This window comes from Eriocheir sinensis, chromosome 64 (assembly GCF_024679095.1).
Source record: "Eriocheir sinensis breed Jianghai 21 chromosome 64, ASM2467909v1, whole genome shotgun sequence".
Classification (NCBI taxonomy): domain Eukaryota; kingdom Metazoa; phylum Arthropoda; class Malacostraca; order Decapoda; family Varunidae; genus Eriocheir; species Eriocheir sinensis.
Window position 1 is genome coordinate 2,565,042 of NC_066572.1, and position 12,290 is coordinate 2,577,331.

The following is a 12,290-nucleotide window of genomic DNA, read 5'->3' on the forward strand; positions in this document are numbered from 1 at the left end:
GGAAGAAAAAGAAAGGAAGAAAAGAAGACAAGATACTAGAACAAAAGAAGAAAACAGGAAGAAAAAAAGAAAGAAGAAAAGAGGAAAAGAAGACAATATACCAAAACAAAAGAAGAAAAACGAGAAAAAAAGAAATAATAAAAAAATATGAATAAAATTTGTAGTAAAGAGAGAAATAGAAATAAAGAAAGAGAGAAACGAAAGAAAGAAAAAAATATTAAAAAAAGAAGGAAACAAAGAAAAAACAAAAGATAAATTAAAATCGAAGAAAAAAGAAAGAAAGAAAGGAAGAAATAAGAAAGAAAAGTAGAGCAAAATAAAGAAAAACAAGGAAAAAACAATAAAACAAAACAATAAACAGGAAATCAAACGAGGCGAATAAAGAACCAAGCAAAGCGGCAAAGGAAAACGGGCTCAGTGTGGCTTTAGCCGTCTCAGGGGGAGGGTGTGTGACGCTCTCCGGGGGCGACGCGGGCACTGGACACGGTAACAATATTTCATCTTTTTTGACCTCCTCTCGCCCCCCCGCCCCCCCCGAGGACCCCCGGTGGATGCGTGGGTCCCCGGGGCGTCTGTGTTTACCCCGTGGCACCTGTGGAGTGAATATTAGGAGGGAAACAAAGGAAAATGTGTGAGAGAGAATGGGTTCAGGTGTTTTGTGTTAATTAACGTTTTTTTTTGTTTACGTTTTCTTGTTTATATTTTTTTGTTTGTCTTTTTGTTTATTTACATTTTTTACATTTTTTTGTTTATATACATATTTTACGGTTTTGTTTATATCTATTTTTTTTACAATTTTTTTTACGTTTTCATTTTTTTGTTTACATTTTTTTGTTTACATTTTTTTGTTTACATTTTTTTGTATATATAGATATTTTACATTTTTGTTTATATCTATTTTTTTTTACATTTTTTTTACGTTTTCATTTTTTTGTTTACATTTTTTTTGTTTACATTTTTTTTGTCGCGAATGGAATGACCGGCCTTATTGTTTTTGTTGTTGTTGTTGTTGTTGTTGTTGTTGTTGTTGTTGTTGTTGTTGTTGTCATTAGCAGGAATGTTTTGATATAAAGCATGTGACTGAAATTGATTTAAACCAGAGTAAAAATCGTGAATTACATAAAAATTAAACATACTGTAGATATTTAAGACTATATATAGAGATAGATAGATATAGATAGATAGATAGATAGATAGATAAAGTATATATATATGGAAGAAAATATGACCCACTTGTACCAGACGACCATGAAGCCTGCCTGTCCCATAGTGGTCCAGGCGCCAGGGAGTGGTTGCCTTGTCTTGTAATTAACTTGTCAGATTCCACCGAACTACCAGTGTTTTTCCTCTCGTGATCAGCCTTTTTTTTCCCCTGTGACGCTGAAGGTTTGAACAGTATGGTGCTGAAGATCAATTTCTATTAGGCTTTTTTTTTTTTAGAGCGGGAAATTAAGCCTTTTTTTCCCGTGTGACACTGAAGTTTTGAACAGTATGGTGCTGGAGATCAATTTCTATTAGGCTTTTTTTTTTTTTTTTTTTTTTAGAGCGGGAAATTAAGCCTTTTTTTCCCCCTGTAACACTGAATTCTAAGTTTTGTACAGTATGGTGCTGAAGATCAATTTCTATTAGGCTTGTTTTTTTTAGAGCTGGAAATTAAGCCTTTTTTTCCCCCGTGACACTGAAGTTTTGAACAGTATGGTGCTGAAGATCAATTTCTGTTAGGCTTTTTTTTTTTAGAGCGGGAAATTAAGCCTTTTTTTTCCCCCCTGTAACACTGAATTCTAAGCTTTGAACAGTGTGGTGCTGGAGATCAATTTCTATTAGGCTTTTTTTTTTAGAGCGGCAAATTAAGCCTTTTTTTTTCCCCCTGTAACACTGAATTCTAAGCTTTGAACAGTATGGTGCTGAAGATCAATTTCTGTCCGGCTTTTTTTTTTAGAGCGGGAAATTAAGCCTTTTTTTTTCCCCCTGTGACACTGAATTCTAAGCTTTGAACAGTATGGTGCTGAAGATCAATTTCTATCAGGCTTGTTTTTTTTAGAGCGGGAAATTAAGCCTTTTTTTCCCCCTGTGACACTGAATTCTAAGCTTTGAACAGTATGGTGCTGAAGATCAATTTCTATTAGGCTTTTTTTTTTTTTTTAGAGCAGGAAATTAAGCCTTTTTTTCCCCTGTGACACTGAAGTTTTGTACAGTATGGTGCTGAAGATCAATTTCTGTTAGGCTTTTTTTTTTTTTTAGAGCGGGAAATTAAGCCTTTTTTTCCCCTGTGACACTGAAGTTTTGAACAGTATGGTGCTAAAGATCAATTTCTATTAGGCTTGTTTTTTTTTTAGAGCGGGAAATTAAGCCTTTTTTTTCCCCCTGTAACACTGAATTCTAAGCTTTGAACAGTATGGTGCTGAAGATCAATTTCTGTCCGGCTTTTTTTTTTAGAGCGGGAAATTAAGCCTTTTTTTTCCCCTGTAACACTGAATTCTAAGCTTTGAACAGTGTGGTGCTGGAGATCAATTTCTATTAGGCTTTTTTTTTAGAGCGGGAAATTCAGCCTTTTTTTTTCCCCCTGTGACACTGAATTCTAAGTTTTGAACAGTATGGTGCTGAATATCAATTTCTATTCGGCTTTTTTTTTTTTAGAGCGGGAAATTAAGCCTTTTTTTTTCCCCCTGTGACACTGAATTCTAAGCTTTGAATAGTGTGGTGCTGGAGATCAATTTCTATTAGGCTTTTTTTTTTTTTTAGAGCGGGAAATTAAGCCTTTTTTTCCCCTGTGACACTGAAGTTTTGAACAGTATGGTGCTGAAGATCAATTTCTATTAGGCTTTTTTTTTTTTAGAGCGGGAAATTAAGCCTTTTTTTCCCGTGTGACACTGAAGTTTTGAACAGTATGGTGCTGGAGATCAATTTCTATTAGGCTTTTTTTTTTTTTTAGAGCGGGAAATTAAGCCTTTTTTTTTCCCCCTGTGACACTGAATTCTAAGCTTTGAACAGTATGGTGCTGGAGATCAATTTCTATTAGGCTTTTTTTTTTTTTTAGAGCGGGAAATTAAGCCTTTTTTTTCCCCCTGTGACACTGAATTCTAAGCTTTGAACAGTATGGTGCTGAAGATCAATTTCTATTAGGCTTTTTTTTTTAGAGCGGGAAATTAAGCCTTTTTTTTTCCCCTGTGACACTGAATTCTAAGTTTTGAACAGTATGGTGCTGGAGATCAATTTCTATTAGGCTTTTTTTAGACATTTCACTCCCAGTAAATTGAGGTGAAAATTATTGTAGATGGTTTACTCAAGAGCCGAGAGATTGGGGGGTCGGGGGGTGTACGTTTGACCCCCCATGGGTAGGCGGTGGCTGAGTGGTTAGCGTGCTGGGCTCACATTCACCACGCCATGGACAACGTGGGTTCGAATCCCCACACTACCACCTGGGATTTTTCAGTCAACGCCGAGTGGCCTAAGACTACCCACATGCTGTCCTGAAGACCACCTATCAACCCGGGCTATTGAGGAAACCGTCCAAGTGAATCAAGAATGAGTTCCGGGGGGCAGCATGAGCCAAGCAGAACTAGCGCCACTATAAAAAAAATTGCCTGCGCCATGGCGGGCTTGGGGCTGACCACCTGGCCCATGAAGAAAGCCTACCGGCGCTACAGGCGATGTAAAAAATAAGATAGAAAATACCCAGCTGCTACATTGTCAAAACTCATCGTGGGTATTGTTACAACGTTAAACTGTGCTCTCATTGGACACTGCCAGAACTTCTTACAGTGAAATATCCTCTTGATTAGGTTAGGTTAGGTTAGGTTAAGGTTTGGGAAGAAGGGGGAAGAGGATGAAGGAACGGGGAAGGGAAATAATAGGGAATGAACTTGGGGAAGGGTTGGGAAAGGATGGGGAAGAGTAAGGAGGGACGAGGAAGGTGTGGGGAAGGTAGGAAAGGATGGGGAAGAGTAAGGAGGGACGGGGAAGATTGGGGAAGGTTAGGAAAGGTTGGAGAATATTGGGGAAGGTTTGGGGGAAATAATCCCTGTAAACAAAAACAAAAAAAATACTTAAGGAAAAATATGGAAAAAAATCCGAATTACATCAAATAAGTCGATTTTCTTTTGTGTTTATTGAAAAAAAAAAAAAACTTCCAATCTTAGTTGTTAGTAATGGTAGTGTGGTTATTGTTATTGTTGTGATTTTGTTGTTTTTGTTTTCTGTTAATCTGTTTTTGTTGTTTTTGTTTTCTGTTAATCTGTTTTTGTTGTTGTTGTTTCTGTTAATCTGTTTTTGTTGTTGTTTTTGTTTTCTGTTAATCTGTTTTTGTTGTTTTTGTTTTCTGTTAATCTGTTTTTGTTGTTGTTTTTGTTTTCTGTTAATCTGTTTTTGTTGTTGTTTTTGTTTTCTGTTAATCTGTTTTTATTGTTTTTGTTTTCTGTTAATCTGTTTTTGTTGTTGTTTTGGTTTTCTGTTAATCTTTTTTGTTGTTGTTTTTGTTTTCTGTTAATCTGTTTTTGTTGTTGTTTTAGTCTTGTTGCTATAGTTGTTGTTGTTGTTGTTGTTGTTTATTTCTGTTGTTTTTTTGTCTCCTTTCCTTTATGAATTTCCTCTTCCTATATTAATTTCCTCTTATATTTATTTCCTCTTATTTCCTCTTGCTTTATTAATTTCCTCTTATTTCCTCTTGCTTTATTTACCTCGTCTTCCTATTTTTGTTGTTTTTGTTTTTTTGTTCTTGTTCATTTTCCTCTTCGTCTTTCCTTTCTTCCTCTTCCTTCGTCTTTCTTCCTCGTCCTCTTTTTTTTAACTTATTTTTCTTCTTTCTTTCTTTCTTTCTATCCCTTCATTCTTGGTCTTGTTCTTCTTGTTCTTTTCCTTTTTCTTTCCTCCTTCTTTTTCTTCTCGTCTTGTTTTCCATTCTTTTCCTCCTCCTCCTTCTTCTTCTTCTTCTTCTTCTTCTTCTTCTTCTTCTTCTTCTTCTTCTTCTTCTTCCTCTGTCATCTATATCATCTCAATGCATGTCACAAATATCAACACATTCTCTTTATGGGTTTTAGACTAATGTTTTCTTCTTCTTCTTCTTCTTCTTCTTCTTCTTCCTTCTCCTTCTTCAATACCATCTCTATACATCTGCCCCAAATACCAATGCACAAGTTTTTTTTATGGGTATTGGGCTAATGTCTCCTTCTCCTTCTTCCTCTTCTTCTTCTTCCTCCTCTTCTTCTTCTTCATCAATACCATCTCTATCCGTCAGTCCCAAATACCGATACACAAGTTTTTTTTATGGGTATTGGGCTAATGTCTCCCTCTCTTTGATGTGGTTATGAGGCTATCTTCATCCTTCCCCTTTCTCCTTTCCTTCCTTTGAATTATACTTTTTATTATTATTTTTTATTCTGTTTCTACTCTCTTTTTCTATCTCTTGTCTATTGTGTTTCTATTCTCTTATGTTTTTGTTATCTATTTAGTCTTGTTTTTCCTTTCCTTACTTTTGATTTTGATTTTTAATATTTTTTTTATTCTGTTTCTTCTCTCTTTTTCATTCTCTTCTGTATTTTCTTTCTGTTTTCTTGTTTTCTTATTTTCTTATTTTTTGACGTCATCTCATTTCTCTCATTTTGTCTTTATTATTTTTTTCATTTTGTTTTACTCTTTTCTATTTTCTCCTCTATTGTCTTTCTTTTTTCTTGTTTTCTTATTTTCTTGTTATTTTTTGACGTTATCTCATTTCTAATCTTTCTTTGTCTTTTTTATTTTTTTATTTTTCATTCTCTTCTCTTTTCTTTCTTTTGTTTTCTTATTTTCTTCTTATTCTTCAACTTTCTCTCATTTCTAATCCTTCTTTGTCTTTTTTTATTATTTTTTTCATTTTGTTTCTACTCTTTTCCATTCTCATATATATTCTTGTTTTCTTATTTTCTTCTTATTCTTCGATTTTCATTTCTATTCCTCCTTTGTCTATATTTGTTTCCATCTTCCTAGACCAATGTACTCTTCTTCTTCATCTATATATAAATAAAATAAAATAAAACCGCTGTATTCTCACTATTTCAAGTTCATAAAACCACAATATATAAGTAAAATAAAATAAAATAAAACTTGACCGCTGTATATTCGCTATTTCATCTGTTAACCTCAATTTCCCAAAGCCACAAATTTGGTCAGTCAATTTCTCACAAGTGTTCATCAAATTCACGGTGCAGAAGCCTTGTCAATCTGTCCAATATTCGAATAGCCTAGGATCCACAATATATAAGTAAAATAAAATAAAATAAAACTTGACCGCTGTATATTCTCTATTTCATCTCTTAACCTCAATTTCCCAAAGCCACAAATCAGCTTCGTCAATTTCTCACAAGTGTTCTTCAAATTGACGGTGAAGAAGCTTTGTCAATCTTTCCAATATTCGAATAGCCTAGGAACCACAATATATAAGTAAAATAAAATAAAATAAAACTTGACCGCTGTATATTCGCTATTTCATCTGTTAACCTCAATTTCCCAAAGCCACAAATCAGCTCAGTCAATTTCTCACAAGTGTTCTTCAAATTAACGGTGAAGAAGCCTTATCAATCTGTCCAATATTCGAATAGCCTAGGAACCACAATATATAAGTAAAATAAAATAAAATAAAACTTGACCGCTGTATATTCGCTATTTCATCTCTTAACCTCAATTTCCCAAAGCCACAAATCAGCTTCGTCAATTTCTCACAAGTGTTCTTCAAATTGACGGTGAAAAAGCCTTGTCAATCTGTCCAATATTCGAATAGCCTAGGAACCACAATATATAAGTAAAATAAAATAAAATAAAACTTGACCGCTGTATATTCGCTATTTCATCTCTTAACCTCAATTTCCCAAAGCCACAAATCAGCTCCGTCAATTTCTCACAAGTGTTCTTCAAATTTATACTGCAGAAGCCTTGTCAATCCATCGTATATATTGGAATAGCCTAGGTCCACAATATATAAGTAAAATAAAATAAAACTTGACGGTAGTATTTTAGCTATTTCGTCTCTTAACCTCAATTTCCCAAAGCCACAAATTAGGTTAGTCAAGTTATCACAAGTGTTCTTCAAATTCATACTGCAGAAGCCTTGTCAATCCATCGTATATATTCGAATAGCCTAAGAAATTTCGCAGAGTAATATTCAGAATAGCCTAGTATAGTTTTTTATATTTCTTGGCTAATTCGAGTATTGCACATGTGATTTAAATGCAGTAGATTATTATAATGTACCTTTTATATGCACTTACACAGCCAAATGTCTTTAATATAACGGAAATGAGGCTAATTATTGATATTTCAGAGGCCAGTGACCGCTGGAGTATAAACTGACCATATTATTATTATTATTATTATTATTATTATTATTATTATTACTATTATTATTATTATTATTATTATTAGTAGTAGTAGTAGTAGTAGTAGAAGTAGCAGCTGTAGTAATAGTAGTAGTAATAGAGGTAGTAGTAATCGTAGAAGAAGGAGAAGAAGAAGGAGGAGGAGGAGGAGGAGGAGGAGGGCTTTTTCCATTATCATTTCCATTTTTTTGCTCTTGAACAGTTTCCTTTACTGTAAAAAAAAAAAAAAAACTAACCTAACCTAGCGTAACCTAACTTAACCTAACCTAACCTACTTTAATTACCACTCAAAATTACTCTCTCCTAACCTAACCTAACCTAACCTAACCTACCTTGTTTTATTTACCACTCAAAATTACTCTACCCCAACTTAACCTAACCTAACCTAACCTATTTTAACCCGTCCACTGCGATTGGAACGGATTCGGCTTTCACTGGTAGCCTGGTAATATATAGTCCCAGGTCTTTCTCTGCCTCTGTGGTGGATAGTGGAGTGTTTCCCATGTGGTATTGGTGTGCTGGATATCCCTTCACTGGTAGCCTGGTAACACACACTCCCATGTCTTTCTCTGCCTCTGTGGTGGATAGTGGAGTGTTTCCCATGTGGTATTGGTGTGCTGGATATCCCTTCCCTGGTAGCCTGGTAATATATAGTCCCAGGTCTTTCTCTGCCTCTGTGGTGGATAGTGGAGTGTTTCCCATGTGGTATTGGTGTGCTGGATATCCCTTCACTGGTAGCCTGGTAACACACACTCCCATGTCTTTCTCTGCCTCTGTGGTGGATAGTGGAGTGTTTCCCATGTGGTATTGGTGTGCTGGATATCCCTTCACTGGTAGCCTGGTAACACACACTCCCAGGTCTTTCTCTGCCTCTGTGGTGGATAGTGGAGTGTTTCCCATGTGGTATTGGTGTGCTGGATATCCCTTCACTGGTAGCCTGGTAACATACACTCCCAGGTCTTTCTCTGCCTCTGTGGTGGATAGTGGAGTGTTTCCCATGTGGTATTGGTGTGCTGGATATCCCTTCACTGGTAGCCTGGTAACACACTCCCAGGTCTTTCTCTGCCTCTGTGGTGGATAGTGGAGTGTTTCCCATGTGGTATTGGTGTGCTGGATATCCCTTCACTGGTAGCCTGGTAACACACACTCCCAGGTCTTTCTCTGCCTCTGTGGTGGATAGTGGAGTGTTTCCCATGTGGTATTGGTGTGCTGGATATCCCTTCACTGGTAGCCTGGTAACACACTCCCATGTCTTTCTCTGCCTCTGTGGTGGATAGTGGAGTGTTTCCCATGTGGTATTGGTATGCTGGATATCCCTTCACTGGTAGCCTGGTAACATACACTCCCAGGTCTTTCTCTGCCTCTGTGGTGGATAGTGGAGTGTTTCCCATGTGGTATTGGTGTGCTGGATATCCCTTCACTGGTAGCCTGGTAACACACTCCCAGGTCTTTCTCTGCCTCTGTGGTGGATAGTGGAGTGTTTCCCATGTGGTACTGGTATGCTGGATATCCCCTCCCATGGTGCAGGACTTTACATTTTTCTTCATTGAATTGTAGCAGCCACTTTTTGTTCCATTCCTGTAGCTTGGTGAGGTCTTCTTGTAGGAAATCCGCGGTCAAGGGGTTAAATACCACTCAAAATTACTCTATCCCAACCTAACCTAACCTAACCTAACTTAACCTAACCTAACCTACCCTATGCAAGAGCGAGCGCCACATACCCATACAGATAAGGGAAATACTAGGGCGGGGACACGAACCCAGGTCCACTAGGTCGCCGCGCTCGCCCGCCAACCACCCAGCCACCGCGCGAGTGAGTTGGCCCGGAAAAAAAGTTTGAAGATACGACCGTCTTGTGTTACGATAGAAGTTTTGATGTAAGATTCTGGTTGTGTTTCGTTTAGTAAGACAGAGGAAGGAAAAATAGAGTTGAGGAAGAAAAAAAAAATGTTAGTGTTTTGGTTTGCTTAGTTTTGATTGAGTTCTTGTTTTGAATGTTCTGTTGTTGTTGTTTTTTGTTGTTTTTAGTGTTAGTGTTGTTGTTGTTGGTGGTGGTGGTGTTTTTCTTCTTATTTTCTTCTTCCTTTTTCCTCGTCTGTCTTTCTCCACTTCTCTGTTTTTCTTTCTTTTCTTCTTCTTCTTCTTCTTCTTCTTCTTCTTCTTCTTCTTCTTCTTCTTCTTCTTCTTCTTCTTCTCCTTATTCCTCTTCATCTTCATTTCTTCTTCTTCTTCTTCTTCTTCTTCTTCTTCTTCTTCTTCTTCTTCTTCTTCTCCTTATTCCTCTTCATCTTCATTTCTTCTTCTTCTTCTTCTTCTTCTTCTTCTTCTTCTTCTCCTTATTCCTCTTCATCTTCATTTCTTCTTCTTCTTCTTCTTCTTCTTCTTCTTCTTCATTATTATTATCTGCATACATTTTAATACTCTGATATATTTGCCATTAACCTTAAGAGAGAGAGAGACCACCCGCTGTATGTGTGTGTGTGTGTGTGTGTGTGTGTGTCAAAACCGGATATAAATATTTTTACGATCACGGAAACATAAAAGTTCAAAAAAAAAAATACTGCATAATTTTCGCGAATATTTTGAGACTGAGATTTTTGTATGATACTTTTCTTCATTTTTCATTTATTATTATTTTTTTACGATTTTTATTACAACAACAACAACAACAACAACAACTACTACTTCTATTACTACTACTTCTACTACTACTACTACTACTACTGCTACTACTACTACTACTACTACTACTACTACTACTACTGTCATTATTACTATATATTTTAATTGTATACAGGGAGAGAGAGAGACACGTATACCAGGTCATTAAAGATTATACATATCATTAACGGTTTAATGTATTCTTATCAATGTAATTATGTAGCATTATCTATCTATCTATCTATCTATCTCTGTCAATGTCTATCCAATATATCTATCAGTTTATCTCTTTACCTGTCTATCTATCTATCTATCTATCAATCTGTCTATGTATTTATCTATCTATCTATGAAGAGAGAGAGAGAGAGAGAGAGAGTTACATATTAAAATGAAATTCTCTCTCTCTCTCTCTCTCTCACCCACCCACTCCCTCTCTCCCCCTCCTTCTCTCTCTCCTCCAAATGACGTCACCAACATTACCCCGAGTTACGTCATTGATGAATCCGGTCGTAAATCGAGACCCCGAATACTCTCTTCCTATTGGCCGACGGTTTGTTTACATCGTCGCTGATTGGTCGAGGGTGCTTGGGGGTCCTGAGAGCCTATTGGTGGACGGGCCGAAGTGGAAATAAAGGGAAACGGCGGGAAATGTCAATAGAGAGGGAGAGAGAGGGGGATGAGTTTGAGAGAGAGAGAGAGAGAGAGAGAGGGGGGGGGGTGAAGGGAGGGAGTATGTAGTTAGTCATTGCCTTTGCTCACGCACACACACACACACACACACACACACACACACACACACACACACACACACACACACACCTGTTTTAACACCTGGAAATGCAAAGCTACGTTGCTCTACTACTACTACTACTACTACTACTACTACTACCTCTATTTTTTTGTATTTTAAGTTTTTTTTGTTTTGTTTGGAAGGACATTTTTTGTATACTATTTATTTATTTATTTATTTATTTATTTATTTATTTTATTTTTTATTTTATTTCAGGTACTAATGTTTTTTTATTTGTTTTGTTTTCTTGTTTTGTTTTGTCCTAGTTTGTTTTTATTATCCTTGTCTTTATTAATTTTCTTCATTCATTCATTCATTCTTTCACTTCTACATTTCTTTCTTCACACACACACACACACACACACACACACACACACACACACACACACACACACACACACACACCTGTTGGCAAGCGTGTTTTAATCCCTGCATATTGATCACTTGTTACCTGCTCGGCATTTATTAGCATTTATATTTCTCTACTTAACATTTTTTTTGCCTGTAACATTTTTTTTTTATATATGAGTCTAGTATGTATTTTTTTTTTTTGGGGGGGTCGTGATTTCAGGTGGTATGTGTCATGTGTTATGTATATATGTGTGTGTGTGTGTGCAGGTGTGTGGGTGCAGAAAGGTGGGGAATAGGTGATCATGGGGATAGATGGGGAATTGTTGAACATGGGGAGGGACATCATCTCATCCCCTCCCTTCCCCTCACCTCCCCTCACCCGGGTTCGAATATGGGTAGACAGCGAGCAGGTCACCCATCTGTTCATCCTTCCTTTCTTGCTGGTCGATAAACGTAGCCTTATGTATCTATCAATCTATCTATCTATCTGTCAGTGTCAATCTGTTCCCTATATCTATCAGTTTATCTATTTTCCTGTCTATCTATCTATCTATCTATCTTCCGGGGAATACTGACCTCTCTTTTTGGCCACTCCTCTGTACTCTATCCAGGAGCAGTAAGTAACGGGCTTTTTTTTTTTTTTCATTATTGTGTTTTTTTTCACGCCCTTGAACTGTCCTGTAAAAAAACAAACAAGCAAAAAATCCCAATCATATATTTGTGTGTGTTTTTTTCCTCATTCATCCATTCACTCATTCATTGTGTTTTTTTCTTATCTTCTCTTTTTGTCTTTGTTTGTCTTGTTTTCTTGTTTTCTTTATTTTGTTTTCCTTCACATACGCCCTGACCCAATCATATATGTCTGTGTGTGCTTTCCTCATTCATTCATTCACTCATTCATTGTATAGTTTTTTCTTATCTTTGTTTTTGTCTTTGTTTGTCTTGTTTTCTTGTTTTCGTTTTGTTTTCCTTCACATACGCCCTGTCCCAATCATATATATTTGTGTGTGTTTTCCTCATTCATTCATTCATTCATTCATTGTAGTTTTTTTCTTATCTTGTCTTTTTGTCTTTGTTTTTCTTGTTTTCTTGTTTTCTTTATTTTGTTTTCCTTCACATACGCCCTGTCCCAATCATATATG

The 12,290-nt window shown here is 36.4% G+C and overlaps 1 protein-coding gene across 3 annotated transcripts in view; it reads left to right on the forward strand.

The window, feature by feature from the left end:
- The first annotated feature begins 225 nt into the window (after nucleotides 1-225).
- Nucleotides 226-12,290, forward strand: part of LOC126987240 (major facilitator superfamily domain-containing protein 4A-like) — a 65,427-nt gene continuing 53,362 nt past the window's right edge. For all 3 annotated transcript variants that reach the window (XM_050844075.1, XM_050844074.1, XM_050844073.1), the window contains exon 1: nucleotides 226-486. The gene's annotated coding sequence lies outside the window, so the exon portion shown is untranslated. The remainder of the gene's footprint in view (nucleotides 487-12,290) is intronic.